Source organism: Myxocyprinus asiaticus, chromosome 4 (assembly GCF_019703515.2).
Source record: "Myxocyprinus asiaticus isolate MX2 ecotype Aquarium Trade chromosome 4, UBuf_Myxa_2, whole genome shotgun sequence".
Classification (NCBI taxonomy): Eukaryota; Metazoa; Chordata; class Actinopteri; order Cypriniformes; family Catostomidae; genus Myxocyprinus; species Myxocyprinus asiaticus.
This window is the reverse complement of record NC_059347.1, coordinates 24170438-24196960: the sequence shown is the minus strand read 5'-3', so window position 1 is coordinate 24196960 and position 26523 is coordinate 24170438. Positions and strand designations below refer to the sequence as shown.

Sequence of the window (26523 nt, the reverse complement as noted above, 5' to 3'; positions counted from 1 at the left end):
AACATTACATATAATTTAACATTTGTCATTAAAATACATTTTGAAATACCTTGTCATGCTCTTCCTTTCAAATGCTCTACTAAATATTTCTCTGAGAAAAAAAAGCTAATTTCAGTTTTGATTTTAGTTGAATCATGCAAAGTAAACAGTTTCACAGTTTCTAAAGTCTCTACAGAAATACCAGTAAACAGGCTGATTATATGCCAAACATTTAATTTTTATAATAGCTAATTTCCTATATACAGATATAAAAGCAGTCTTTTTATGTTTGCCCATGCACTTTCACAATGAATTTAGTAGTAATTTGAGTTTCATTTACTGTTGTATTTTAACATATTCCTGAAGTCATCCTTGAAATATGTTTTCTGACCTCTTTAAAACATATTTACAAGATAATAATCAGATAGGCCTTTACTAATTTTAGAGGTCTGTTTAAAATAACTATAAAACAGTAGCTTTAGAATCAATTTTACCTGGATCTCGTCTGTTTATTTGACCTGGTTCAATGGATGACCCAATGTCTAAAATAAATCTGATTATTTAAGGTCAGCGTTTCCATAAAACCAGACATGCTTTTTTGTTGTTGAGGGTGTCTGTTTTTGGCTACTCAAGAGTAGAAAACAGAGATTGGAATGCAGGCAGTTAATGGAATTTTATTTAAAATAAATTAATAAATAAATTCTATTGACCATTGCAGGGGTGATCAAATGATGGAAAAGAGCTGATTGAGTTGTCTGGATTGCAGTGATGCAGGTGTTTTGAACAATCCTTGCAAAGTGTGCCAGTTGCTAAAACAACACAGGCAGTGCATGCAAATCAACAGCCGCAATTCACTTTTTTTTATTTTTTTTATCCCCTTTTCTCCCAATGTTGGAATGCCCAATTCCCACTACTTTAGTAGGTCCTTGTGGTGGCGCGGTTACTCACCTCAATCCGGGTGGCGGAGGAGGCATCTCAATTGCCTCCGCTCCTGAAACCGTCAATCCGTGCATCTTATCACGTGGCTTGCTGTGCATGACACCGTGAGACTCTGCATGTGGAGGCTCATGCTAAACTCCACGCACAACTTACCACGCGCCCCACTGAGAGCGAGAACCACTAATCGCGACCACGAGGAGGTTACCCCATTTGACTCTACCCTCCCTAGCTACCGGGCCAATTTGGTTGCTTAGGAGGCCTGGCTGGAGTCAGCTGCAATTAATTCTTAATAAATTCCCTCTCAAAGTGAAATTGTAATTGTACTTTTTTTTATATATATATATTTATATATATAACTGGACTGAAAGGTAGTGATCAAACTCTGGTATTACTGCTTATTATGTTCGACCTTACAGACCAGCAAGGCTCAACTAATGACCTGAACGTGTGTCTTCCTGCCTTTGTCTGTCCATTAGATACTCTCTTAGTTTCTTGCCCTATCGCTCTAGTCAGATGCTATGGTTTTAGAAATAGCAATGTATTTACTGATTTTATGCATTTAACACATGCTTAAATCACTCAAAGCATTTTATGCATTTAACACATGCTTAAATCACTCAAAGCATGTTATGCATTTAACACATGCTTAAATCACTCAAAGCATTTTATTCATGTCCAACCACGCTTTAAGGACATGTACAACAGTTTAAAGCAATACCACTCATATTTTCACATATAACACGTATTACACTTATGCACTAAACTGGAAAGCAATCTGGGCTATAAATCATCAAATAAGATATGATTAATTCCAAATTTACATACCTAGTTCTCACATATGTGCACCAAACGTGGTCAAACTCCACACATGCAATCCATATGCACCCTTCAAAAATAACCCACAACAAACACTCAACTTCAACATACAACTCTTCTGAACACACATTTAATGCAATTTATGAGCATTTTGTGTAAAATTTTATATTTACCCAAAGAATTATCAACTGATGAACAAAACCGGGAGCTCTCTTGCCCAACGTATGCTCTCATGTTCTAACCAGCACACATGTGTTTAAAACAGTGGGCTTTGCACAACTCTTAAAGGGCCACGTCCAATTTATGACCAGAGTGAAATTACATGAAATTTCTCCACTTGCTACATAATAAAACCAGATGGACAATTCTCCAACTTCACGAGTAGACACTAGACATTCTGCTCACACAAATTAAATTTTAGCATCACACAAGGTTAAATTTAGTTGTGTTTGTCTGTACAAATGTGTGTTTTTATCTGATTAGGAATACTTATTTTATCTTTGTTCTACATCTGTACACAGCATCTAGATGAGTGGCATAAAATACACCAAAGTAGATAAATTATTTCTATCTAGTGAACTACTTTGACATCAGCTTATCTCTTCCTGTTTCTACCTCTCAGATATGTCTACCCTCTTCAGATCACACAACCCCTTTTTTGGAACCTTTCCCCACATCATCCCGTCTCCCTCAACTAACATTTTCCCAGGTCCCAGTGCTTCTAGCAACACCCCCAAAACTAACAGATCATCTTTGAGGTCAGAGGGTTGTAACCTCTAAGATTATTCGTAGTCAGAGTGGGATCAGTTCCAGATGAGTTTACTTAGTTAGCGGGGACACAGATAAACTCCACCATATGGCCTGTCTTACCAACTGATTTACATCTGCAGTGGTCACTGGGACACAGTGTGAGTAGCTCTGCACATGCAGTAGTATGTTTACTGTTGGAATGTGGAGCGTAAGACTCTGCTTGTGCGAGCCATGGGCCAAAAGTAGAACCTTAAACAGCTGAGCAATTAAGCAGGTGTTCTGAATACATTGAGCAAAAACAAGAATTTAAATGTTGTTCACAAGCTTTATAACTCTGTTATAACTCTTGGTTGTGATTTGGCTGTAGGCACAAGACTGCAGGTAATCACAGCCATGCTAATACAATAGTCAACGTTCAACAGCATAATTGCAAATGTGATATTCCGTTGTGATTCGGGTGTAGGCACAAGACTGCAGGTAATCACAGCCATGCTAATACAATAGTCAACGTTCAATAGCATAATTGCAAATGTGATATTAATTTTATATGATAGTTCTTTAAATAGGAAGTTAATATTGAGTAACTCACAATGTAGCCAACCTTTTAATTTATTTTAGCTCTGCCTAAAAAAATACTTTGATTACATAAAAAGCCTAGTCCTTCAAGAACAAAAATGGGTAGATGCTTGCCAGTTTGCCAACAGATGCGTCAAATAAATTATCCAGTGTTTTTTCCCAAAGACAAATAAGAAGGATTTTGGGTGTTTCACCCTCTACAGTGCACAATATAGTTTAAAGATTCAAGGAATCCAGTCAAATCTAGGTGCGTAAAGGGCAAGTTCGAAAACCACTTCTGAGTCTGCGTGATCTCTGATCCCTCAGATGTCACTGTCTTAAAAACCGCCATACTTCTGTTATGGATATCATGTCATGGGTTCAGGAATACTTTGTTAAACCTTTGTCAGTTAATAGTTGACTTCTCTGGGCTCGGACTCATTTGTGATGGAAAGTAGAACTGTGGAATCATGCTTTGTGGTCCAACATTTGCCAATTTAGCTTTATTCTCTTTTGATTTGTATTATTCCCCCTTAAAACATATCATAAAACATTTTATACAGTAAGGGATCAAAACCAAAAAGGTCTTCCCACAGTGTTGTGTCAACATCATAGACGTGAGGCAACACTTTGCATAAGAAGGTGTATAAACTGGTGTAGCAGTAGGATGGAGGTGAATGGGGCCCTATGAAAACCAGTGGCCATGTGATTGAAGTGACAAGTGGCAGCTTTTCCACTTGGTGTCCTTCGAGTCTGATTACTTTTGCAATGTGTGAAGCATTTTCTCAATACAGCTGAAACCATGTTTTATATTCTCATTGAGCTTGTGGCATTTAAAGCATGGGACATTGCCAGATGTGCTGTCAAAATAAACTGTCTCTAGGGGCTTAAGAGTAATTTTGTGTTGTATACACAGATTCCTATGTGCTGTTAACAAGCACTCTAAATTTAAAAAATAAAATAAAAATTTGAATTTGTGGTTTTAAAGGAATCATTCACACAATAACAAACAATTCTGTCATCATTTAATCACCCTCATGTCAGTCCAAACTCATAAGCCTTTTTCTCATTGCATCACAAAACAAGATGCAAGGCAGAATGTTAGCCTCAGTCACCATTAATTTTCATGTGCATCTTTTTCTATTTAATGAAAATGAAAGGCGAATGAGGCTGCCATTCTGCTTAACATCTCCTTTTGTGTTCCATGGAAGAAAGAAAGTCGTACGGGTATGGAATTACATGAGGATGAGAAAATAATGACAGAATATTCTTTGTTTGGTGAACTATCTCTTTAAATAAAGTGAAATATGTGGATGACAGGCGAGATATAGTAAAATACAGCCAAACAACATCATCTAACAACCTAGAGTGTACTACTAATTGTGCAGCTAGAGTTTTTACAGTTAGAGAATCACTTACACATATTAATGGAGTCATAGCATTCTCAAAATCTAAATGCGAGCAAGACTAGACTGTTTATGTAAGAGTTTATGTAAGACCAATAAGATGAGACATGATAGGCCAGTCTAGTATGTAGGCATGTAGATGTAATGCTACACGATGCCTTAGTGATGAACCCATACCTTTTGGTTCTGATGATATTTTGATATTAAGTAGGATATTTACATTGTTTGCAGATGGGGCTTGCCAAGATGTCCAGACGTTTCCTCTGCTGTAGATTTCCAGACCCCCTTAGTACTTGTCAAAGTCAAGTGAAGACTTTGTAAAAAATGTGTTGCATGCATCAGAGTTTGAGTTTTTTTGTTTGTTTTTGTGACCTCTCAAGAACACATAAACCAACATGATCACATAAGAACAATACGCAGCTTTCAAATGATCATGTACCCTGAAATTAACCTCATTATGCCAAATTATTGTGCCATTCCCCATCAGATATTTTTTTATTCAAGTCATACATGTTCACCTTTCCCTGTGGTGCTACTTATGTCCAAAACACAGGTTCTGGTTCCTTAGAAGCAAGGAAGTAATGACATTCACATAAAGGTGAGCTTGATTCATAAGTTGCAGTTTCCCTCTAAAATTACTTTTTACTCCACCGACACTTATTTTTAGGGTTGGGTTAGGAAGTAGGGTCAAAAACATATGCATTCCTTTTCACTGTATAACATAATTTACAACTAAAATACAACTGACTTTTGGTGCCCCCAATTGGACACTTTACCTCAACAATACTTCCAGCTTTGGCTACTGGGGGCAGTGGTTCGAATTTCAGTTAGCACAGACTGATTTTAGCAGCAAAACTTTCAAACTCCTGTTGCCGAATTCACAGTATGATCAGTTTGCTTATTCCTGGCCTTAAGCTGGTCAAATAATGAGCTAGAAGTGTCATGCCGCACCGTGTTGCAAATAGGACAAGACACAGGTACCACACACAGAAGCAGCAGCCAAGGCGTAGTGGCAATGAATGTAAATTCATAGAAAACAAATGTTTCAATTTTAGGATGCAACACGTCATCCGCCAGACGCATCCATGTGCGACTCTCCTTGGTCTCACTAATTGCAGTCTAGTTTTGGGATTGAAAATGTAGATTGTTGTCACACTTGGTTTGAGTGCATCATTTGAACCCCAGTTTCATTTCACCCTCTTCCCCTGCCCACTCAGGTCCCTTACCTCAGTGTGTTATTTGGGTATAAACCATGATATGTTTGCATCATCAACATACAGTAAGTACCACAATGCTTGCTCTAAAAAACTGTTTACCACTGTTGCTAGGTTATGATTCAGGAGGAGAAGACACCAGCTCCCCTGTGTAATAAATGTTTGCCCCTTCAGATTTACCACTAAAACTTTGATGAATGCTACAATATGTTCTGCATTTTCTCTAAATTCTGCATTTTCTCCTATTTAAAGGAATATTCCAGGTTCAGTACAAGTTAAGCTCAATCGACAGCATTTGCGACATAAGGTTGATTACCACACTTTTTTTTGACTCGTTCTACCTTTTCTTAAAAAATAAATAAATAAATAAATAAATAAAAAGAGCAAAAAATCAAGGTTATGTGAGTAATTTAAATGAATTGAGCCAATTTTTGTGGGGTTTAAACAGAGAAATATGAAGCTTACAGTTTTATAAAAGCACTTACATTATTTTTCTGTTAAGACTCATGTATTATTTATGCTGTAAAGTTGTTTAAATAGTTGTTTTTACAGTTTTAGGGTTTACAGCATAACATTCTCATGGCAAAGCAGTTGTAAAAATTAAATATAACTTCACACAGAAAAGGATAGTAAGCAATTTCATCAAAGTAAAATCCTGTTTTCATGCATATTGTTTACATTTTGTGGCTATACTTTTGAAGCAGTTAGTGTTTTAACGTTTATGGACTGACTCTATTCACTTCTACTGTAAGAGCTACACTGTCACCCAATTTATTTATTTATTTATTTTTAAAGAAAAGGAAGTACGAGTTGAATTTTTTTATTTATTTTTTATTTTTTTTATTTTTATAGGCTAATCAACATTATACCACAAATACTGTTGATTGAGCTTAAATGACTAAGTTATGAAGTTGGCTAATGAAACTTAACATGGTGCACGCTAATAGGTCCTTTAAACTTATCTGTTAGCCAATCAGCTCGCTCACATGCCCAATCAGATTGCATGGTGTAAGCTGATAGGTCCCTTGACATGTATTTGCGAGCAAATCAACTTGCATACTCTCTCTTTGTCTAACATTTAAATTTGCTCAGTTTGCAAGTTAGCCAGTTTCACTGCAGTGCAGTGCTTTGTCTGAAAATACTATTTGCTGAGTTGGTTGTTGGGGCTTTTAATTCCAACAGCTTGCACATTAAGGTCTGCTTTTGGCCATACAGATAGAAGCACATCTTTTTCAAGGTAAGCCTTAGCCAAATCTTGCACTTTCACATATCGCAATCTCAGGTCATTAGATTAAATAATTCCACACATAGCTAAGCTAAGTCATTAGTTAAATGAGCTTTGGGCTTTTCTGGTCCAAGTACACATTTTGAGTCAGGACTCTAGTCAGTTAAGCCAGACCAAGCTGGCCAGGCACACTTAGCTAGCATACAGCCGGTGATTAAGTCTCTTCGGAGCAGCAGTACACAAGTATTTGTGGGAGATCTGCTTGGATGGGGGGTTGTGTTTTGAGTTATATGTTTGTGCAGCTTCTCTGTTTGTTTGAGGGTTGTACAGCAGCAGCAGTATGTCCTCATGCTTAACTTAGCATCTCTGTGAATGTTCTAGCAGTAGCAAGTCTCCGTACTTGCTCTGCAGCAGCAGCAGCAGTGTAGCAGATCTAGTCCGCCAAGACCAATATCCTATCAATATGTCATCCCCACATTAACATGCTAACTCTTTCCGAGAGTTGTCATGACTGAACTTGTATTGAACCCAGAATATTCCTGTAAAATGAACAGCCTGGTTCTATGACTCGGTGACGGTCTGGGTTTGGGTCTTAGGGTTAGGTCTTGGTCTGGATCTTGGCCTCAAGGGATCTAGTTTTGGTCTTGGTATTAGAAGGTCTGGTACTGGTCAGGGACTTGGAGGGTCTTGTCTTGACTCCAACTCTGGCATGCAGAAAACATGTTAATGCTGCATGAAACTGCAGCTAATTCAGATTGTCTGGCCACCCAGTGTGCTGCATGCTGAGGTCAAGAACATCTACTTTCTGTTTATACTTTAGCACCTCTTCAAAGAATAAATAGATCTGGGGTTTGAAGGCAGCCTTCCTGTTTTGTTCCAGACATTGACCTCAATTAGTGAAAGTCAGTCATTCGTTGAGGCTCAAACTACTCTGGCATACCGGTCAGCACTCTCTGAATTCTCTGGTATATTTAGCTTATCTTTGAGTGTAACCTGTACAACAAGTTATACAAATCTTAGACACATTTTTTGCAAAGTTATCACATTGATATTGTTAAATGTACAGAGCAATGACAGGCTTCAAAAGCAGTGAGTGTAGTGGTAAATATGTTCAAAGCTATATTTTGGCTTGATAATATATTAAAAAGCTTTGGAGAACATCCAGCAAATGCCAGCTTTTGCTTTGCCTTTAAGTAGCTTTCTATGTGGTGCCAGAAGATGAAATGCAACAACCCTGATAAGGCATTTCAGCTCCAGCTTTGGTATGAAGCCAACGGGCCATGCTCCATCATAGACAAAGAGTAGCTTATATCATCCCCTTGCCCAGTTGTTCCCATCATATTTTTTTCTTTCTTTCCCTCTCTCTCTGTCTTTGCCTTCCCACACTGTCCAAGTCACTCAACCAGTCCAAACCAGTTTTATTTATATTTTTTTCTCCTCTGCAGATCTTGTGTGACTCATATGAAGTCAGCATACTTTACAGAGACAATCAAACTCAATTCAACCCAGTACCAAAGACTCCTTGTCCACTTTTAGAGAGGCCCAAAGGGTCAAATGAGTGCATCAGGTCACCATAAATGAACTGTGACAGCTAGCAGTTTCTAACAAAATTTGAAAACTGAAGCTAAACTAAAATACATTTGCACAACTTTAAAACTAACAAAAACAATACAAAACAGCCACTTATATGTATCCATTTTAAATCTATATGTAAACTTTTGCCATGAGAAATGTAATGGTGTTTGCCGGACAAAACTGAAGTGAAGGAAAGACTTGGAGGTCAGGAAACCCTTGCAAACACATCAAAGGAAATCTTTGGCAAAGCTCCTCTTGCACGTAGCATAAGTTATCAGTCAAGCCAAGAGGGTTGGCTAATGTGTGATTACACAGTTGGTTTGGGGCTACCCTTTGCTCCCTTATCTTGAACTACTGTGAAGTTTATCTTAAAGTGGGTCAAAGTAAGGCATTGGTACAGGATGCTTGTCCTAGATCATGGTTAAACTTCTGCTGCAGGTACCCTCCTGTAGTGTTCCAGTCATTCTGATCTGTCATTCTTTATTTTCTCTGAAAAAAAATTGTTTTTCATCCAATTGGATTAAAATCTGTTATTATGTATAATATGCCATTTTCCATATTACATTTACTTCATAAAGTAATAAGCCAAAATATGACAAAAAGCCTAAATCTGTTTGTTACATACATGTGTATTTGCGTGGATTTTACACACTTAAAAAACTCACTGTAATTTAGTCTGTGAGTAAAACAATGTGCTTGTTGTCAAGCAAGCATTAGTTGTTGTTGTTGTTTTTGCTTTTTTCACAGGGAGTGCTCCCCACTGGCCCATTCAGCTCAGTTCAGTGTGTGTCAATCAAAAAATAATTTTGAAAATGCAAGTTCCAAAAAAAGGTACAAGACGTGCCTTTCATAATTACTAGAAATGAAGTTGACAAAAAGATCTAATGCAATATCTTGAGATAAAATTAGCATTATAAGAGATTTATAAACAGTTTTAGTGGGCCGGTCATTCTTGACCATGAATACAAACGTTATTACCACAAACAAACAAGGGTTAACAGAAAGTTCACTCAAAAATGAAAATTCTTTTACACACCCTCATTATAGTCTAAATCATATGACTTTCTTTGTTTCATGGAACACAAAGACAGAACGTTAGCCTCAGTCAGCATTCACTTTCATTGTAAGGAAAAAAGATGCAGTGAATGTGAATGGTGACTGAGGCTGTCATGCTGCCTAACATATCCTTTTGTGTTCCACAGAGGAAATAAATGGATTTTATGGATGCACGCGACTCGAGCCGAGGCCACAAGACTGCAAGTCCACAACAAGTGCATCATTTGGGATAGGGCCTAAGTGGCCTGCTGTGTAGAAAATGGCAACCTTTACAAAGAGAAATAGTGAGCTTGACCTTGAGCTGAAAATAGAAGAGAGGCAGCTAACTTATTATAGTTATGAAAGCAAAGCTTAATTTTAGCAAAAAAATCATTACCTTCTGTGGTCTCATGAGGTAGCTAATTTGATTCAGACCAAAAACAAAAAGCATTCTGAGCTCAATGATTAAACCATATCCCCAGTTTGAATGGTTAAAAATGTTCAGTACCTTGCATGACTGGTAGTTATTTCAACATCTGACCTATTATATTACATATTTCCAATAATAGTTAAGCAAACAATGCTTTTACTGCCTCTTCCCACAAACTAAACTAAATAATTGTGTTGTCAGTCCAAGAGTAACAGGAACACAGAGAGAGTTCCAGTAAATCCAGTGCCTGGAATTGTTAGCTGCTCTCCATTTTACCCTGTGGCGTCTTTTAATACACTTCATACCAGCCGGGTCAGACCATTTGTAATAGTGCAGACACCTGTTGTCTCATTGTACAAACAACACTCCACAACAGCGATCTAGCAGGGAACACATACTATACCATGAGGACATACTGTACATAAAAATGGGATTACCACTATGTTAGGCTCTGCAATGAGACAATGGATGTAACAGCCATTCTGTGTTGATTCTGAACTTTACATAGTTATGCAGTACTCTGCTGTTTTCCTCCTACTCAGTTTTTGCCATTAAATTATCACCATTTCATGTGTCTCTTAATGTAGAGACTACACTAACCTCCCATTACTGGTTTGTGCATAATTGTTGTTGTTAAATTATAAAAGGTCGTTCTCTTAACCTTTTCACATTGGGAAAACACTACCATGAAATCCACATTCCATGAAAATGAATTCATACAAATGCTTCATAAACCACTGCCCACAACAGAGAAACACCAGCTGAAACTGGATTGTGGTTGTATTGCATTCTGTAGCTCCCACATTGTTGCTGGTTGAAGCCTTTTCTGTTTTGCGTTTCTTTGAAATATAATACAAGCTGTGACTTTACAGTAAATAACTTACTGTAGATAATGTGATGGTAATATCACTATAATGCTTGACAATAATAAAAGCAATATAAAACCAGACAATAATGTCCCTAATTGGATTGCTTGCATAGAATCAGTGATGCAGTAAAAATTAGACATTGTCTGTCTAGACAAAATATTTGGCATTGAGCTTTAAATGCTTTATTTGTTTTATAATTAATAAATGTTTAGCTGTAAATGTTTAATTTACAGTAACTATTATACACTGAAAAAAGTACGTTCACAACTTACAGTAATTAAAGCAATAAAGGAATAGTTCACAGAAAAATGAAAATTATGTCATTATTTACTCACGCTAATGTCATTCCAAAACCCTTATGACTTTCTTCTGCGGAACACAAAAGGAGACATTTTGAAGAATATCCTGTTTGCTGATTTCAATAAAATGACAGTTGACAGTGACACTTTAAAGCTTAAAGGGATGGTTCACCCAAAAAATTAAAATTCTCTCATCATTTACTCACCCTCATGCCATCCAAGATGTGTATGACTTTATTTCTTCTGCAGCACACACATTAAGATTTTTAGAAGAATATTTCAGTTTTGTAGGTCCATACAATACAAGTGAAAGGGTGCCAAAATTTTGACACTCCAAAAATCACAATGGCAGCATAAAAGTAATCCATACGATTCTAGTGGTTAAATCCATATCTTCTGAAGTGATATTGTAGGTGTGGGTGAGAAACAGATTTGAAATTCTTCCCTCTGCCCAGTAATAAAGAATGTGAATCACCAAAAACACAAGAAGAAGAATGTGAAAGTGCAGTCTGACTTAGCAGGGAGGACAATTTATAGTAAAAATGGACTTAAATATTGATCTGTTTCTCACCCACACCTATCAAATCGCTTCTTGAGACATTGATTTAACCACTGGAGTCATATGGATTACTTTTATGCTGACTTGTGTGATGTTTGGAGCTTCAAAATTTTGGCACCCATTCACATGCATTGTATGGACCAAAAAAGCTGAGAAATTCTTCTAAAAATCTTAATTTGTGTTATGCTGAAGAAAGAAGTCGCATACATCTGGGATGGCATAAGCATGAGTAAAGGATATTTAAAAGGACCCAAAAGTATCATAAAAATAGTCCATCCATACATGTATCATATTCAAGTCCTCTGAAAGCGATGTTGAGAAACAAGCTGAAACTTATGTTATTTTACAGTGAAAATATTGACTGTCTACATAGTTCTCTTTTGTGCATTCATGACTGAATGAGAGATGCTCTGCACTTTAAAATAACTCTAATTTCAGATTGTTTCTCATCAAAACTTATCAAATAACTTCAGAAGTCTTGGAATGTGACGCAAGAGTCACATTAACTAATTAAAATCAGAAAATTCTAAATTCCTCCTTTTGTGTTTCACATACTAAAGAAAGACATACAGGTTTGAAACAACATGAAGGTGAGTATTAATGACAGAAATTTTCTTTTTAGGTGAACTACTCCTTTAATGATGATGTTTTGTACTAAAAAACAAGTGTGTAAATTCAAATTGTAGAAAGGACGGGGAGTTTAGTGTGCTGGCATGCAGTTGGGAAAGTCCATAGCTGAGAGTAACAGCCATGTGTGTAATGCATTCCTTTCACACAACACTCAGTGCTGACTCAACCTGTCGCAATCACTCCCTGACTTGCAGGATGTGAAAGATTGAACTTCAGGGGTAGGGTAAGGGGGCCTTTTTAATTTGACAGGTCTTACAGTGAGTGACTTCAAAAAAATGAGTCAGTGAATCATTGCTCTTTTACCCCACATGACTCTGATGTCTGAGCGAGAAGGAGTCTCGTAAAAGGAAACAAGACATAAAAAACAGGTAACAACAGAGGAGGACAGAGAGTGAAGATTTGCCAAGAGACAAACAGCAATAATAGAGAAAGGGCAAGAGAATTGGAAAGATAATCAGAGAGAGGAAAAACAGAAAATGAAAGAATTTGGACAATATTAACAAGGAAGTCCTAACCTTTTCATTTATACGGCGTACTAATGAAATTCAAGCATATTGGAATAAATGGTTATTAAATTAAATTATTAACCCAATAGCTTGAAATAACAGGTAGGAAGAAGGGTATAATTGATATTTCTAAACCCTTAACATACACAAACATAATGTTAAAGTATGATTTCTGGTGACCTTCTTGTATTTGTTTAGTTTGTTAAGTTAAATATTTGTTGTCTAAACTTATGTAAGGTTTACAAAATAATAATAATAATAATAATAATAATGATAATAATAATAATAATAAATAAAATGTTTTTTAATGAATAAAAGACATGCTAAAGTTATGATACTGTAAATAGTTAGGATAAAATTGGACAAAAAAATAATACAAACAAACAAACTAATCTGGGGTTAAAATACCTTGTAAAGTGATGTGATAGATGAGGGAAGAAGAATATTAACTTCACCCAATATAACGTGCAGACATGTTATAGTGACAAGTCAGTGATGGATTTTATGGATTAAATGTGTGCAGAAAAGCTGGACACTCTTGTTTTCTCAGAGCTGGCTGAGACTAGAAGGGGACCAGGGCACAGAAGGTATAGAGAAATAGGGAAGGGGGTTGTGAAATTATGTGGGTGTGTCTACTGATCTGTCTGCTCATTGGTCAGATTTGTGGGCATAGTATTATTACGTAGCAATGACTCCCGGATGCATTACTGAATCGTGTTACGAGCAGGGGTAAGAAAGAAAGAAAATGATGAAAGAGCAAGTATAAGAAAGAAAGGGGTGGGGGGTGAGAGTGAGAAGTCTTTAACTGGAGTACAGTTTCAACATTTTATCATTCGGAGCTCCCCATCCTCTATGGCACGGATGTTTATAAGCTCCAGTACTGTAAGTCCTCACACTTGACTAGGATTAATTCATTTAAAATTAACTTTAAACTTTTCACAGCAAAATGTAGCCCAGGAATTAAATCTATATTTCTCTCTATTGTCTTTCAACATCAAAAATAGACACTAAACAATTGCTATATTTTCAGTGCAGATGGGACGTGTAGGTCAGGTGTACATGAATTCCAGGATATTATGGATGCAATGCAGGGACATTAATGTCTCTCCTACCTTTCACCATTCTCACACTTCCTGGAGTTAATTTTACCATTCGTTATGTGAATAGTGGCTGTTCTGTACTAAGAGAAAATTCACTTTCTGGCAAGTGTACAATTGTTATAGCCCTGGCCTGGAGCACTGGAGGAATGTGGGTGGGAGAAGTCAGCAGAATTAATATACAGCTACTAAATTCACACATGTAACTATAGACACTAAAGATTTAAAATGGTTGGTCTTAAATTACTTTTCCTTATCGGTGCATGATCATAAACAATTTAAGCAAAAAATGTTAGACACAGGTAGATTTTTTCCCATTACTCTGATTTTGCGTTGAATATAAAAACCTTTACCAGCATTCTTACCGATTTATCCAATGTGAGCAAGTGAGGCGTGCATGCCCGGTTACATTTTAAAATCAAAGCAAAGAATAACCCAATCATTACATCTCATGTAAACATGGTTCCCTATCTGTCACTCACTCGACGCTGAGTCGATGTAATGACACTAGGGGTCACCCTCGGGAGCCCCAAACACCTCTGCTTTTTTTTAAAAAAGGCCAATGAGAATTGGTGAGTGGAATTTGCATGCCACTCCCCGGGACATACAGTATAAAAGGAGCCGGTATGCAACCACTCATTCAGATTTTCTCTTCGGAGCCGAGCGGTTGTATTCAGTGCACTGAATTCAATTCCCTCCAAAGACGCACCTCAAAACTGCTGGATTTACGGTGCATTTCAGTGGCTTCTCCCCCTCTGCACCCATGGAGTGCAGAAAATGCCCCTGGGCGCTTTGGCAGAGTGAAAATAAGAGAGTATATTCTAAAAGAGTATATTTTCATTCACAAAAAGAGCGGCACACACAGAACGTCTTTTTAAAGATGCCTTTCGGTTTGTGTGTTATTCCTGGTTGCGGTTGTTATCTCTCCGCTTCTGATGGCCACAATCGCTGTCTTACGTGTCTGGGCACTGCCCACGTGGAGACATCGTTCGTGGATGAGTCATGTCCTCATTACGAGAACATGACCATGGCAATGTTGTGGTCGCGGCTAGCTTTCATAAGAAAGCAAGCCACCCCAGCGGCTCCCTGCACCGGTCCTTCTACCTACGGGTTTGAGGCCACGTCGGTTACCACTGGGGGCGATTTGGGGACATCCTTGCACAGAAGGGTAGCAATCTCTGCAGGCAAGGTAGCAGCGTTCTCGCCCTTCACTGAGGTGAAGCGGATGCCACTGAACCTAGGCGGGCGCCTGGCAAACTGAATCGCGTAGCCGAGACGGATGGTCCGGGTCAGCCATCGCGACGGGCTGGAAAGCGCGAGACACGCGCCCAAACTCCGGGCGAGGGGGACCAAGGGAATGATCACGTCGGACGTACCGGCGGGTGGGGCCTCGCGGCGGGACGGAGCTCGAGGTGCCATGTTGAGGGGACTCAAGCCCTATGGCCGTGCTGAGTCCAGGGACATCGAAGCACATACCTGGCTCCTGCTGCCCATCATAAGATTGGCCGAGGAGGGGGGAGGAGAGATCTCATCCCCGTAGTCCACCGGAACCAATCCCATGTGGGCGTGTTTGTGCCACAGCTGGGCACACAGGGGCGGGGGGTCAGCCGCTGGAGCACCATACCTGCCAAAATGGGGTGGTGGACATTGGTCATGACGACGGCCGTGCGCAGTGGACATGTGACCCAGGAGACGAGGAAACCATTCTTTTGTCAGGCTTTTGGGTGCCGCAGCCTCCTGGGCATGCGGCGACAAAAGATTCTCCTCCCGGCCCTCCACCAGAGAAGCGGGTCTCCTCGCCCCTGGGTCGCCCATCTCGGGGGGGCTTCGAAGCCTTCCTCAGGTTCTTAGCGGCCGGCCGCGAGACGGGTGGCATCTGCTTCCTATGGAGAGCTCCACGCCTGAGCTGGGCCATGGGGGTGGGCTGTGACGGAGCCGGTGTTGTTGCTGCAGGAGGATGCCCTTGGCGATGAGCAGACAGGGTGCGGGGTCTTAAGCCACGCCGGGGCAGGATATGTTGTAAGGCCTCCGTCTGCTTCTTCACCACCGAGAACTGCTGGGCAAGACAGAAGCGTACATCAACCATCAAGGCGGTCTACACTTCTGCTGCATGTCAAAACTCACCCGCCGTCTCCTCCTCTGTAGTCAGCAGCGCCTCAAGTCGCTATGAGCCACTCACATCCTGGGCGACCTCGACACCGCAGCGGACATGCTGTCACATCAGGTTACCCTCGGGGGAGAGTGTAGACTCCATCCTCAGGTGGTCTAACTGATTTGGAGTCGATTCAGTCGAGCACAGGTAGACCTGTTTGCTTCCCGGGAATCCTCCCACTGCCCGCTTCGGTACGCCCTGATCGAGGCACCCCTCGGTATAGATGCGCTGGCCCCCTGGACTACGCAAATTTGCGTTTCCCCCAGTGAGCCTACTTGCACAGACCCTGTGCAAGGTCAGGGAGGACGAGGAGCAGGTCATCCTAGTAGCAACCTACTGGCCCACCCAGACGTGGTTCTCGGATCTCACGCTCCTCGCGACAGCCACCCCCCCCTGGCAAATTCCCCTGAGAAAGGACCTTCTTTCTCAGGGATGGGGCACCATCTGGCACCTGTGACCAGACTTCTGGAATCTCCACGTCTGGCCCTTGGATGGGACACGGAAAACCTAAGTGGCCTACCACCCACGGTGGTAGACACAATCACTCAGGCTAGGGCACCCTCTACGAGGCACCTGTATGCCTTGAAGTGGCTTCTTTTCGCTAAGTGGTGTTCTTCCCGACGCGAAGACCCCCAGAGATACGCAGTCGGATCGGTGCTTTCCTTCCTGCAGGAGAGGCTGGAGGGGCGGCTTTCCCCCTCCACCCTGAAGGTGTATGTAGCCGCTATTTCGGCTCATCACGATGCAATAGATGGTAAGTACTTGGAGAAGCACGACTTGATCATTAGGTTCCTGAGAGGCGCTAGGAGGTTGAATCCCTCCAGACTGCACCTCGTCCCCTCGTGGGACCACTCTGTAGTCCTTCGGGGTCTACAGGGAGCTCCCTTTGAGCCCTTGGAGTCAGCTGAGCTTAAGGCACTCTCTTTGAAGACTGCCCTCCTGACTGCGCTCACTTCCATCAAAAGGGTAGGGGACCTGCAGGCGTTTCCTGTTAGCGAATCGTGCCTGGAGTTCGGTCCGGGTTACTCTCACGTGATCCTGAGATCCCGACCAGGCTATGTGCCCAAGGTTCCCACGACCCCTTTTAGGGATCAGGTGGTGAACCTGCAAGCACTTCCCCAGGAGGAGGCAGACTCTGCCTTGGCGTTGCTGTGTCTGGTGTGAGCTTTACGCATCTATTTGGATCGCACGCAGAGCCTTAGATGCTCCGAACAGCTCTTTGTCTGCTTTAGTGGACAACAGAAAGGAAGCGCTGTCTCCAAACAGAGGATCGCCCACTGGGTCATTGACATCATCACGATGGCATATCAGGCTCAGGACGTGCCACCCCCTGTAGGGTTACTAGCCCACTCTACCAGGAGTGTGGCGGCCTCCTGGGCCCTGGCCAGTGGTGTCTCTTTGGCAGACATCTGCAGAGCAGTGGGCTGGGCAACACCCAACACCTTTGCGAGGTTCTACAATCTCCGGGTTGAGCCGGTCTCATCCTGTGTATTGGCAGGCATGAGCAGGTAAGTTCTGGCACAGCTGGCCGGGTGTACCGATTGCGCATAGCGCCTCTTCCCTCCCTTGAGGTGAAGATGTGTGCTCATGACTCCCAGTCGTGTTCACAGACTGTGATCCCTGGATTACTTTCCTCCTTAGCCCTCTGGCAGATGAGTTTGTGGAGAAACTCGCTGACTGGCCCAGTACGTACGCTAATGAGCCCCTGTACTGAGGTAGGTGCTCCACATGTGCTGGTTCCCTGAAGGCGACCCCATGTGATATCTTCCGCAAAATCGTTTCCCTGTTGGCAAACTGCATTATCCTTGGGCAGAGGCCCCTCTGCTCCCGGTTGCCATGCTCTGTAGAAACTCCTCCCCCTTTGGGTAGGACCTACCATGGGACCTCTCCACATGACATACTTCCGACAAGACTCGGTAAGACCATGTGACGTATTCCACTCAAAATACCCCCCCCCCCCCCCGTTTTGGGCAGGGAGTGGTCTCCATGGTGTCTTCCCCTTGGGAGGGACACCCCCCCGATGCAGACACTTATGGCTCCCAGTCAGTTCACAAATTCCACTCTTTTTGGGGAGAAAAGAGAGGGAAAGAGGCCTCTGTCCCTATTGTTGGGCAGTCGACTTGTTCCTGATGGACAATTGATGGAGCGTTGGGGGAGGTTACATGACGGCCTTTTGTGCTGGCTACGAGGCACACAGCGGTCTGCCCGTCACACACCACCAGTTCACGTAACACAGTTCATATAGTTGTGGTGTTTTGTATAGGGACCCCTAGTGTCACTACATTGACACAACATCAAGTGAGTGACATATAGGGAACGTCCTGGTTACTTTCGTAACCTCTGTTCCCTGATGGAGGGAACGATACATTGTGTCCCTCTTGCCACAATGCTGAACCACCCGCTGCAATAGCCGAGACCTGGTCTCGGCTCCTCAGCACAAAACCTGAATGAGTGGTTGCATACCAGCTCCTTTTATACCCGTATGTCCGGGGGAGTGGCATGCAAATTCCACTCGCTAATTCTCATTGGCCTTTTTTCAAAAAAGCAGAGGTGTTTGGGGCTCCCAAGAGTGACTCCTAGTGTCACTACATCAACACAATGTCTCGTTCCCTCCATCAGGGAACAGAGATTACGAAAGTAACCAGGACGTTTTCTTGTGTTGTTAGATTTTTTGAATAAGCTGTTTTTTGGTAGTTATCAGCATACTGGAGTGCATGGAAACACATTCAATGAAAATGTAACTTTCAGAATTTCATACTTTCTACCTAGTTTAAAGGACCTCAGGGAATACGACATGATCCCTTTAAGAATAAAATGTTACATTTACAAGGATTTGAAACTGCTGTACCATCTCTCTCTCTCTCTCTCTCTCTCTCTCTCTCTCTCTCATTTTTTCTCAAACACACATACACACATCTCTGATGGTGGTCCTCTTTGGGGCAAAAAGAGAGCCAACTATAGAGCCACTATATTTCTGGGAAGTTAAGGTGATGGACTTATTGAGCTGTCCACAGCTGTAGCTCAACCGAGGTAGGAGGAGGTGCGCAATTGCAGTTCTGGAGAACAGTCCTTTCATTACAAACCCATTGTTATCATATGAATATCTGCAGATCATCTGTACAACTACAAGTGTATCCCAATAAGCATTTAGCATGAAAACTGCATGCTAAACCAAGACAGCTAAACAGCTAACATCAGCCATGGAAACTATGCAATGTTGAGATCATTTTCATTCTAAAGCAGAAGTTATTTTAAAGTTGCTCAGCAGAGATGTTTGCTGGACTCATGTTGACCTCCTTGTGTAACTTGTATTTCACTTTCCAATTCTAGACACTTAGTAAGGGTGTCAGATGTTGTGGAAAATTAAATCAAGCCAAAATCCTATTCATCATCTCATCAGAACAGGAAATGGATACTTGAGCATGTTTCCTGCCATGACTCTCTGTGCTGGTAGGTTCTAAAACAAAATAATAATGCATTTGTTTTCACTAAAATAAACAGGAAGTGATAGAACTTTATTTATTTATTTATTTTAGTTCAATTCATGGTTCTTTTCCTGCACCTTATTTCATTTTTTACTTTCTTTATTTAGAGTGTCGATGATGCAATGTTCTAATTTATTTTAAGAGGCCAGGGTGTAGCTCTGACAGATTTTTGCTGCACTATTCAGTGTCAGTGTTAGCAGTTATTTTTTTATTATTATTATTTTTTCTCCCCTCTTTCTCCCCAAGTTGGAATGCCCAGTTCCCAATGCGCTCTAAGTCCTCATGGTGGTGTAGTGACTCGCCTCAATCCAGGTGGCGGAGGACGAATCTCAGTTACCTCCGCGTATTAGACCGTCAATCCATGCATCTTATCACGTGGCTTGTTGAGCACGTTACTGCGGAGACATAGTGCATATGGAGGCTTCACGCTATTCTCCACGGCATCCAAGCACAACTCACCACGTGCCCCACCGAGAGCGAGAACCACATTATAGCGACCAGGAGGAGGTTACCCCATGTGACTCTACCCTCAATAGCAACCAGGCCAATGCTGGGCCTCATGTATTTAGACAGAAGACAAAGGCAGGCCTAACACAGTCGTAAAATCTGACTGAGGCCCACACACAAAGTCATAAATCTTACTGATAAAAACCGCACCAAAATCAAACAAAGGGAGTCCAAAACAGACTACAAATCCCATGAAGCCTTGCTCACTAAAAGATTGAACTCTCAACTGCTATTGGATGAGGCACACAACAGAACGGCCCTCAACCATGACGTCATAGAAATAACTCTGAGATCCTTCCGGGATTTGCTTCCAGCAACTTTGCTCACCGTGTGTAGATCATCACTGCTCTCAGGTGTAGCCTCGTGGCACAAGGAAGTAACATCCGACTTGAAACTGTGGCCATACAATCTCCATCTCACTGGATGAGTTGAGATTACTCTGTGTTCCACCGAACACTCTAACGGATCCAAAGGAGACCGCCAAGAAATCCACATCTTCATCCGTTTGCCTGCAGAAGTGAAGAGAAAAAGATTTCTCTTCCCTCTTTAATCAAGTCGACGTCGCTGATTTCTCCGCCAGCCTGCCGAGAATCAGCAGCCATACCGCCCTCCGACAGAGCGAGGAAACAGCCTCCCGTCATCACCCGAGCCTTGAGGGACCGAGTCGGAGTTAAAGGACAGATGAACACACATTCTACCTGCGTCCTCATATGATTCAAGTAAGAGGTTTACGTCTGGGCAGAAATAGAATATTATAGTGTGTTATTCTTATGTATCAAGGTTATTGCTTGTACAGTTTACGGACTGCCGTGTCCGCTCATTGCTGCTAATAATACTCAAGGTATTACTGTAATGTACTGTTATCACGTATGAGATCTGCTGTGTTGTAGTCCAACCACATTGGACTGTTATGTATTTCCGCCATCGCGGGTGAGACCAGCACACTGAGTTTATCCATTAAAGAACCAAAGACTGCAGGATGGTTTACGAGCCGTCTACCACGTCTCTGAGTGATAAACTAACAGCTGCTTTCTCTCCCACGATCGTGAAACCGGCTTTGGTGTCGCCACTTTATTCTCTCTCTCTCTCTCGTACTAACCACACACACACGCGACCCCTCACAAACATTCTCGCACACACTTTTGGCTAGTAGATAACTTTGTGATAAAGCTCAGCTTTGTCCCTAAGTTATCGTACAAGCTGAGACGCGGTAAATGGGCAAACGCCATTATCTGGCTTCTCTCTGCCCACATTTGTGGCTATATTCTCTGGCCGGAAATCTCGTGTGATGTACTCTCCACGAGAGTCACGTCTGCCATTTTGTGCGTGTTACACCTTACACACACACTCACACACACACACACACACACACACAAACACACACACACACCTGCCTTCCTCTCATATGTTATAGGATTATTTTGGTTACCATATCTAATCATGTCACTGTTTAGTTTGTAGTTGTAAGTCGGAAGTTTATTGACTGCATTGTATTGATTATTAATTGATATTACTGCATAAATAAACTTTGTTATATCTCAAAGAGAAGTGTTTTGGTTTGATTTGCATACACCTGTGTCAAATGCTGGCAGGGGATGTCAGTGCTCGGATTCAAGCCTTCATTGTTTCCTTTTGAATGTCGATTTCTTAAGAGAACAATCTAATATTGAGACTGTTATACTGTCTGGTTATTAGTCCCTGATTCCAGAGTGGTGCCCTGGCAATATTAATCCTTATTCTATTGATTTTGATAATTGATAATTATCTTTGATGATTGTTGAATTTGAAGGCTCAATAAGCTAGTGATAATTCTAATCAATGTCCCATTGATTTGAATAATTAATGATTATCTTTGATAATGATTAATATTCTATTGAATTTGACGGTTATCTTTGATTGTTGATGTGAAGGATTAAAAGAGCTAACATTGATTCAAATCAATGTTCTATTGATTTTAATAATTTATAATTATCTTTGATAATTATGAATTATTGCTAATAACCAAACCCGCTCCTGAACGTAGTGCACTACATTTACTGGTGCCCCGTATGAGGCTTTAATGATTTAGATTCTATTATTTAATTTAAATATTATTTAATAACTAAAGAAATAATTATTAATTGTTTCTGATAGTAACACTGATCTAAACAACCAGTAGAACCTACACCAATTTGGTTGCTTAGGAGACCTGGCTGGAGTCACTCAGCACGCTCTGGATTTGAACTCACAACTCCAGGGGTGGTAGTCAGCATCTTTACTCACTGAGCTACACAGGCCTCTTAGCAGTTAGTTTTGACCCAAATCAACCAGGTACAGATTTAAACTGTGAGGAATTTAAGTACTAGTATTTACAAGATCAATAAGTAGCAATAAGAACATGATAAATATATTGACTATAGTGATTTAAAGCAATCAAGACAAAACACAAATTAGCACAACAAAGCCAGCTAGGGGATTGAAACTTCAAGTCATTACACCCAAGAGAGCTCGTATGTCAGTTAATATAGTCTCAAGAAATCAAATATGGCTTTGAACTAAGAATACATCATAGAAAATGGCTTCAACATTGAATGTACTTTAAGTGATACTGTCATCAAATGATGTTAAGATTGTAAGAATCTGCCCCATTAGCAGTTTTTGGTTAACAACAATTACTCTAATAAGATTAAAAGGGGAATCTAATGAGATTTCTTAGGAAATACAAATCAGTGACAGCATACAATTATTTGCAAAGCATCTTATAGATATTTGATTCCCAGTAATTAATATAGATTTTTATAGTGCTTAGGTGCAAGAAGAAAACAACAGTGTGTAATATAAAGTAATGTGTGTAATTTCCGTGCCACTAGTGGCGCCATACAGAAGAAATAACAAGTTTCCCAAACAGTTGTGTTGTAAACGTTAAAGGAACAGACCCAAAAATTTAAATTCTTTCATCATTTACTCACACTTATGACATCCCAGGTGTGTATGACTTTCTTTATTCTTCAGAACACAAACAAAGAATTTTAGAAGAATATTTCAGCTCTGTAGGTCCTCACAATGCAAGTGAATAGGTGCCAAAATTTTGAAGCTCCAAAATCACATAAAGGCATCATAAAAGTAATCCATATGACTCAGTGGTTAAATGCATGTCTTCAGAAGCAATATTATAAGTCTGGATGAGAAACAGATTAATATTTAAATAATTTAATTACCATCAATCTTCATTTTCACATTCTTCTTCTTTTGTTGTTGGCAATTCACATTCTTTGTGCTTATCACCACCTTCTGGGCAGGGATGAGAAAAAAAGGACTTAAATATTGGTCTGTTTCTCGCCTACACTTAACGGGATAGTTCCCCTAAAAATGAAAATTCTCTCATGATTTACTGACCCTCCTGGCATCCCAGACATGTTTGACTTTCTTTCTTCTGCAGAACACAATTGAAGATTTTTAGAAGAATATTTCAGCTTTTTAGAACAATATTTTCAATTTTCATACAATGCAAGTGAATGGGTGGCAAACATCTGAAGCCCCAAAATCCACATAAATGGAGCATAAAAGTAATCCATACTACTCCAGTGGTTAAATCCATAACTTCTAAAACAATATAATTGGTGTGGGTGAGAAACAGATCAATATTTATGTAAAAAAAAAATTGTATCATAAATTCTCCTCCCTGCCCAACGGGGCGATATGCGTGAAGAATGCAAATCACCAAAAACAGAAAAAGGAGAAAGTGAAAGATTGATTATCTATTTCTCATCCACACCTATCATATCTCTTCAGAAGATATGGATTTAACCACCATCGGCTGGAGTACTTTTATATTGCCCTTATGTGGATTTTGGAGCTTCAAAATGTTGGCACTTATTTACTTGCATTGTATGGACGTACAGAGCTGAAATATTCTTCTAAAAATCTTCATTTGTGTTCTGCAGAAGAAAGTCATACACATCTGGGATGGCATGAGGGTGAGTAAATGATGGGAGAATTTTCATTTTTGGGTGAACTATCCCTTTAACATTTAGCTTCAGAAGACATGGATTTAACCACTGGAGTCATATGGATTACTTTTAAGCTGCCTTTATGTGCATTTCTGGAGCATAACAATTTTGGCACCCATTCACTTGCATTGTGAGGACCTACAGAGCTGAAATATTCTTCTAAACATCTTTGTGTTCAGCAGAAGAAGAAAGAAAGTCATACACATCTGGGATGTCATGAGGGTGAGTAAATGATGAGAGACTTTAAATTTTTGGGTGAAATGTCCCTTTAACCCCATGGCTACTTATTAAAAGATATTTTTGAGCAGAAAGTAAGAGTGTAAGCCTTTTTTCTTATAGTTGAGGCTATTGTTTTGGACTCAGCACCTTACAAAAATAACTTTGGTGTGCATGTGTTTTTACAGACATTCCCAAACACTTCCCTGGTTTATCCCGTTTAAATAAAGGTTAATATATATTGTTTAACAAGTGCAGTAGAAATATATGGTTAAAAAAACAAACATTTAAAGCCATAAATGGCTTATTCCCAAGGATAGGTAATGATGTTATAACAATGTAATGTAACTGAAATTGCATTTAACTTATAACTAACAGAAACAGATGCATGTCAAACCTCCTATAGTGCATGTATACACAACACCTTTCCACCTTACATTTTGGAATCGTAACTTTATCGTTTTTTTCACCACATCCAATGCTTTTGCAAACACATCCTACCAATAATAATAATAATAATAATAATAATAAGAAGAATAATAATAAGAAGAAGAAGAAGAAGAAGAAGAAGAAGAAGAAGAAGAAGAAGAAGAAGAAAAAGAATAAATAAATAAATAAATAAAAACTTTCCCATCTTTGGTTTTTGAAATCCTCCTTAACATTTGGACTTGGTGGATAACATTTTGCACTTTTACTTGGCTACGTCATGCTTGTTAGGCCCTTATATTAATTTGAAGGACTATTCCAGGTTCAATACAAATTAAGCTCAATTGACAATATTTGTGGCATAATGTTGATTGCCACAAAAAAAATTGTTTTTTCGTAAAAAAAAAACAAAAACAAAAGGAGCAAAAATCAAGGTTACAGTGAGGCACTTACAATGGAAGTGAATGGGGCCAATTTTTGAACATTAAAATACTCACTTTTTCAAAAGTATGGCTACAAGATGTAAACAATATGCGTGTTAACATTGTTTTAGTGATATAATCACTTACAGTACCTTTTCTGTGTAAAGTTATAGCCAATTTTACAGCTTCGCTGCCATGATGATGTAATGTCAAACAAACCCTAAAATGTCTGTAGAAATGCCAATTTAAACAACTTCACAGCTCACATAATACATGCATTTTAACAGAAGAATTAATGTAAGTGCTTTTATAAAATTATAAGCTTCACATTTCTGCCTTTATACCCTCTAAAAAATTGGCCACATGCACTTCCACTGTACACGCCTCACTGTAACCTCGATTCTTGCTTTTTTTTTTTTTTTTTGAAAAGGACAGATGAGTCAATAGAGCATACCACACCATAAAAATAATTTCCATGATTTGTTATCTTTACATTTTTTGCCAAATCAGTTTAGATTCACTCATTTGTTCAGATAACATAATAATTTGTGTTTTTATTGAGTAAACTAATGGCACGATGGCAATGCACTGATAATGTTTAAAAAAAAATATATCCACTAATAGTTATTTACTATACCTTTTTATTCAAATTATTATGTATTTATTTTATTTTATTATCAAATTTTATTTTAAATTAACTCAAATTTTTAAGGCAACCAGGTTACTTCCTTTTTTTAAGTTAAACCAAAATAATTTCTTACAGTGCATAGTTCAGCATATTATCACATTCACCATGGTCAAAATTCTCAAAATCCAATTTGTCCCCTTAATAAGTAACATGAAATTTCAATGACCTATTGACTACTGAACTTGAAATGTCCCCGTTTTTCATTTCAGAAATCTGGTCACCTTATATTATGGTAACAGCATGTTTTTACTTTGTATTACTCATTACTTACTTATCTATATTATTTACACAGTAATATAAAGTCCTAACAGTTGAATTGTTACAGCTGGAAGTGCAGTGCACTCAAACGCCATTGAAAAGAGGGAAAGAAAATTAATTGATTCTCATGTGAATGTGACCGCTTTAAACATAGGGAAACTTGTTTTCAATGAATAACAACCTAAATTTTGATCAGTTCCTCACTCAAATGTATGTATTATATATGGCTTTAGTGACTTGGAATTTATTGCACAAATTGTAAGGACAACTGTGTATTACCCTTTTGCTTCCTGTTTGGAGCATGACATCCACCATTGTATAGAAAACACATGCTTGGATATCCAGCTAAATAAGTTGCATGTATGTAACTTTTGTGTAACATGGAACAAGAACAATAATAAGGGTTTCACATGAGCATACAATGCTATTAATGACAGAAGTTTTAGTTTTGAGTAAACTGTCCTTTGAGTTAGTAATCCAGATGTCATGTAAGCCT

General features: G+C 39.7%; 1 long non-coding RNA gene across 3 annotated transcripts; it reads left to right on the top strand.

Moving 5' to 3' along the window:
- Positions 1–13545: 13545 nt before the first annotated feature.
- Positions 13546–21528, top strand: LOC127436683 (uncharacterized). Of its 3 annotated transcripts, none has more exons than XR_007896451.1 (4): positions 13556–13669; positions 18984–19066; positions 19367–19486; positions 19781–21528. It is a non-coding gene; the product is annotated as an uncharacterized LOC127436683 (long non-coding RNA). The 3 variants fall into 3 exon arrangements; XR_007896450.1 differs by having other exon boundaries at positions 19768–21528; XR_007896452.1 differs by lacking the exon at positions 18984–19066 and having other exon boundaries at positions 13546–13669.
- Positions 21529–26523: the final 4995 nt, after the last annotated feature.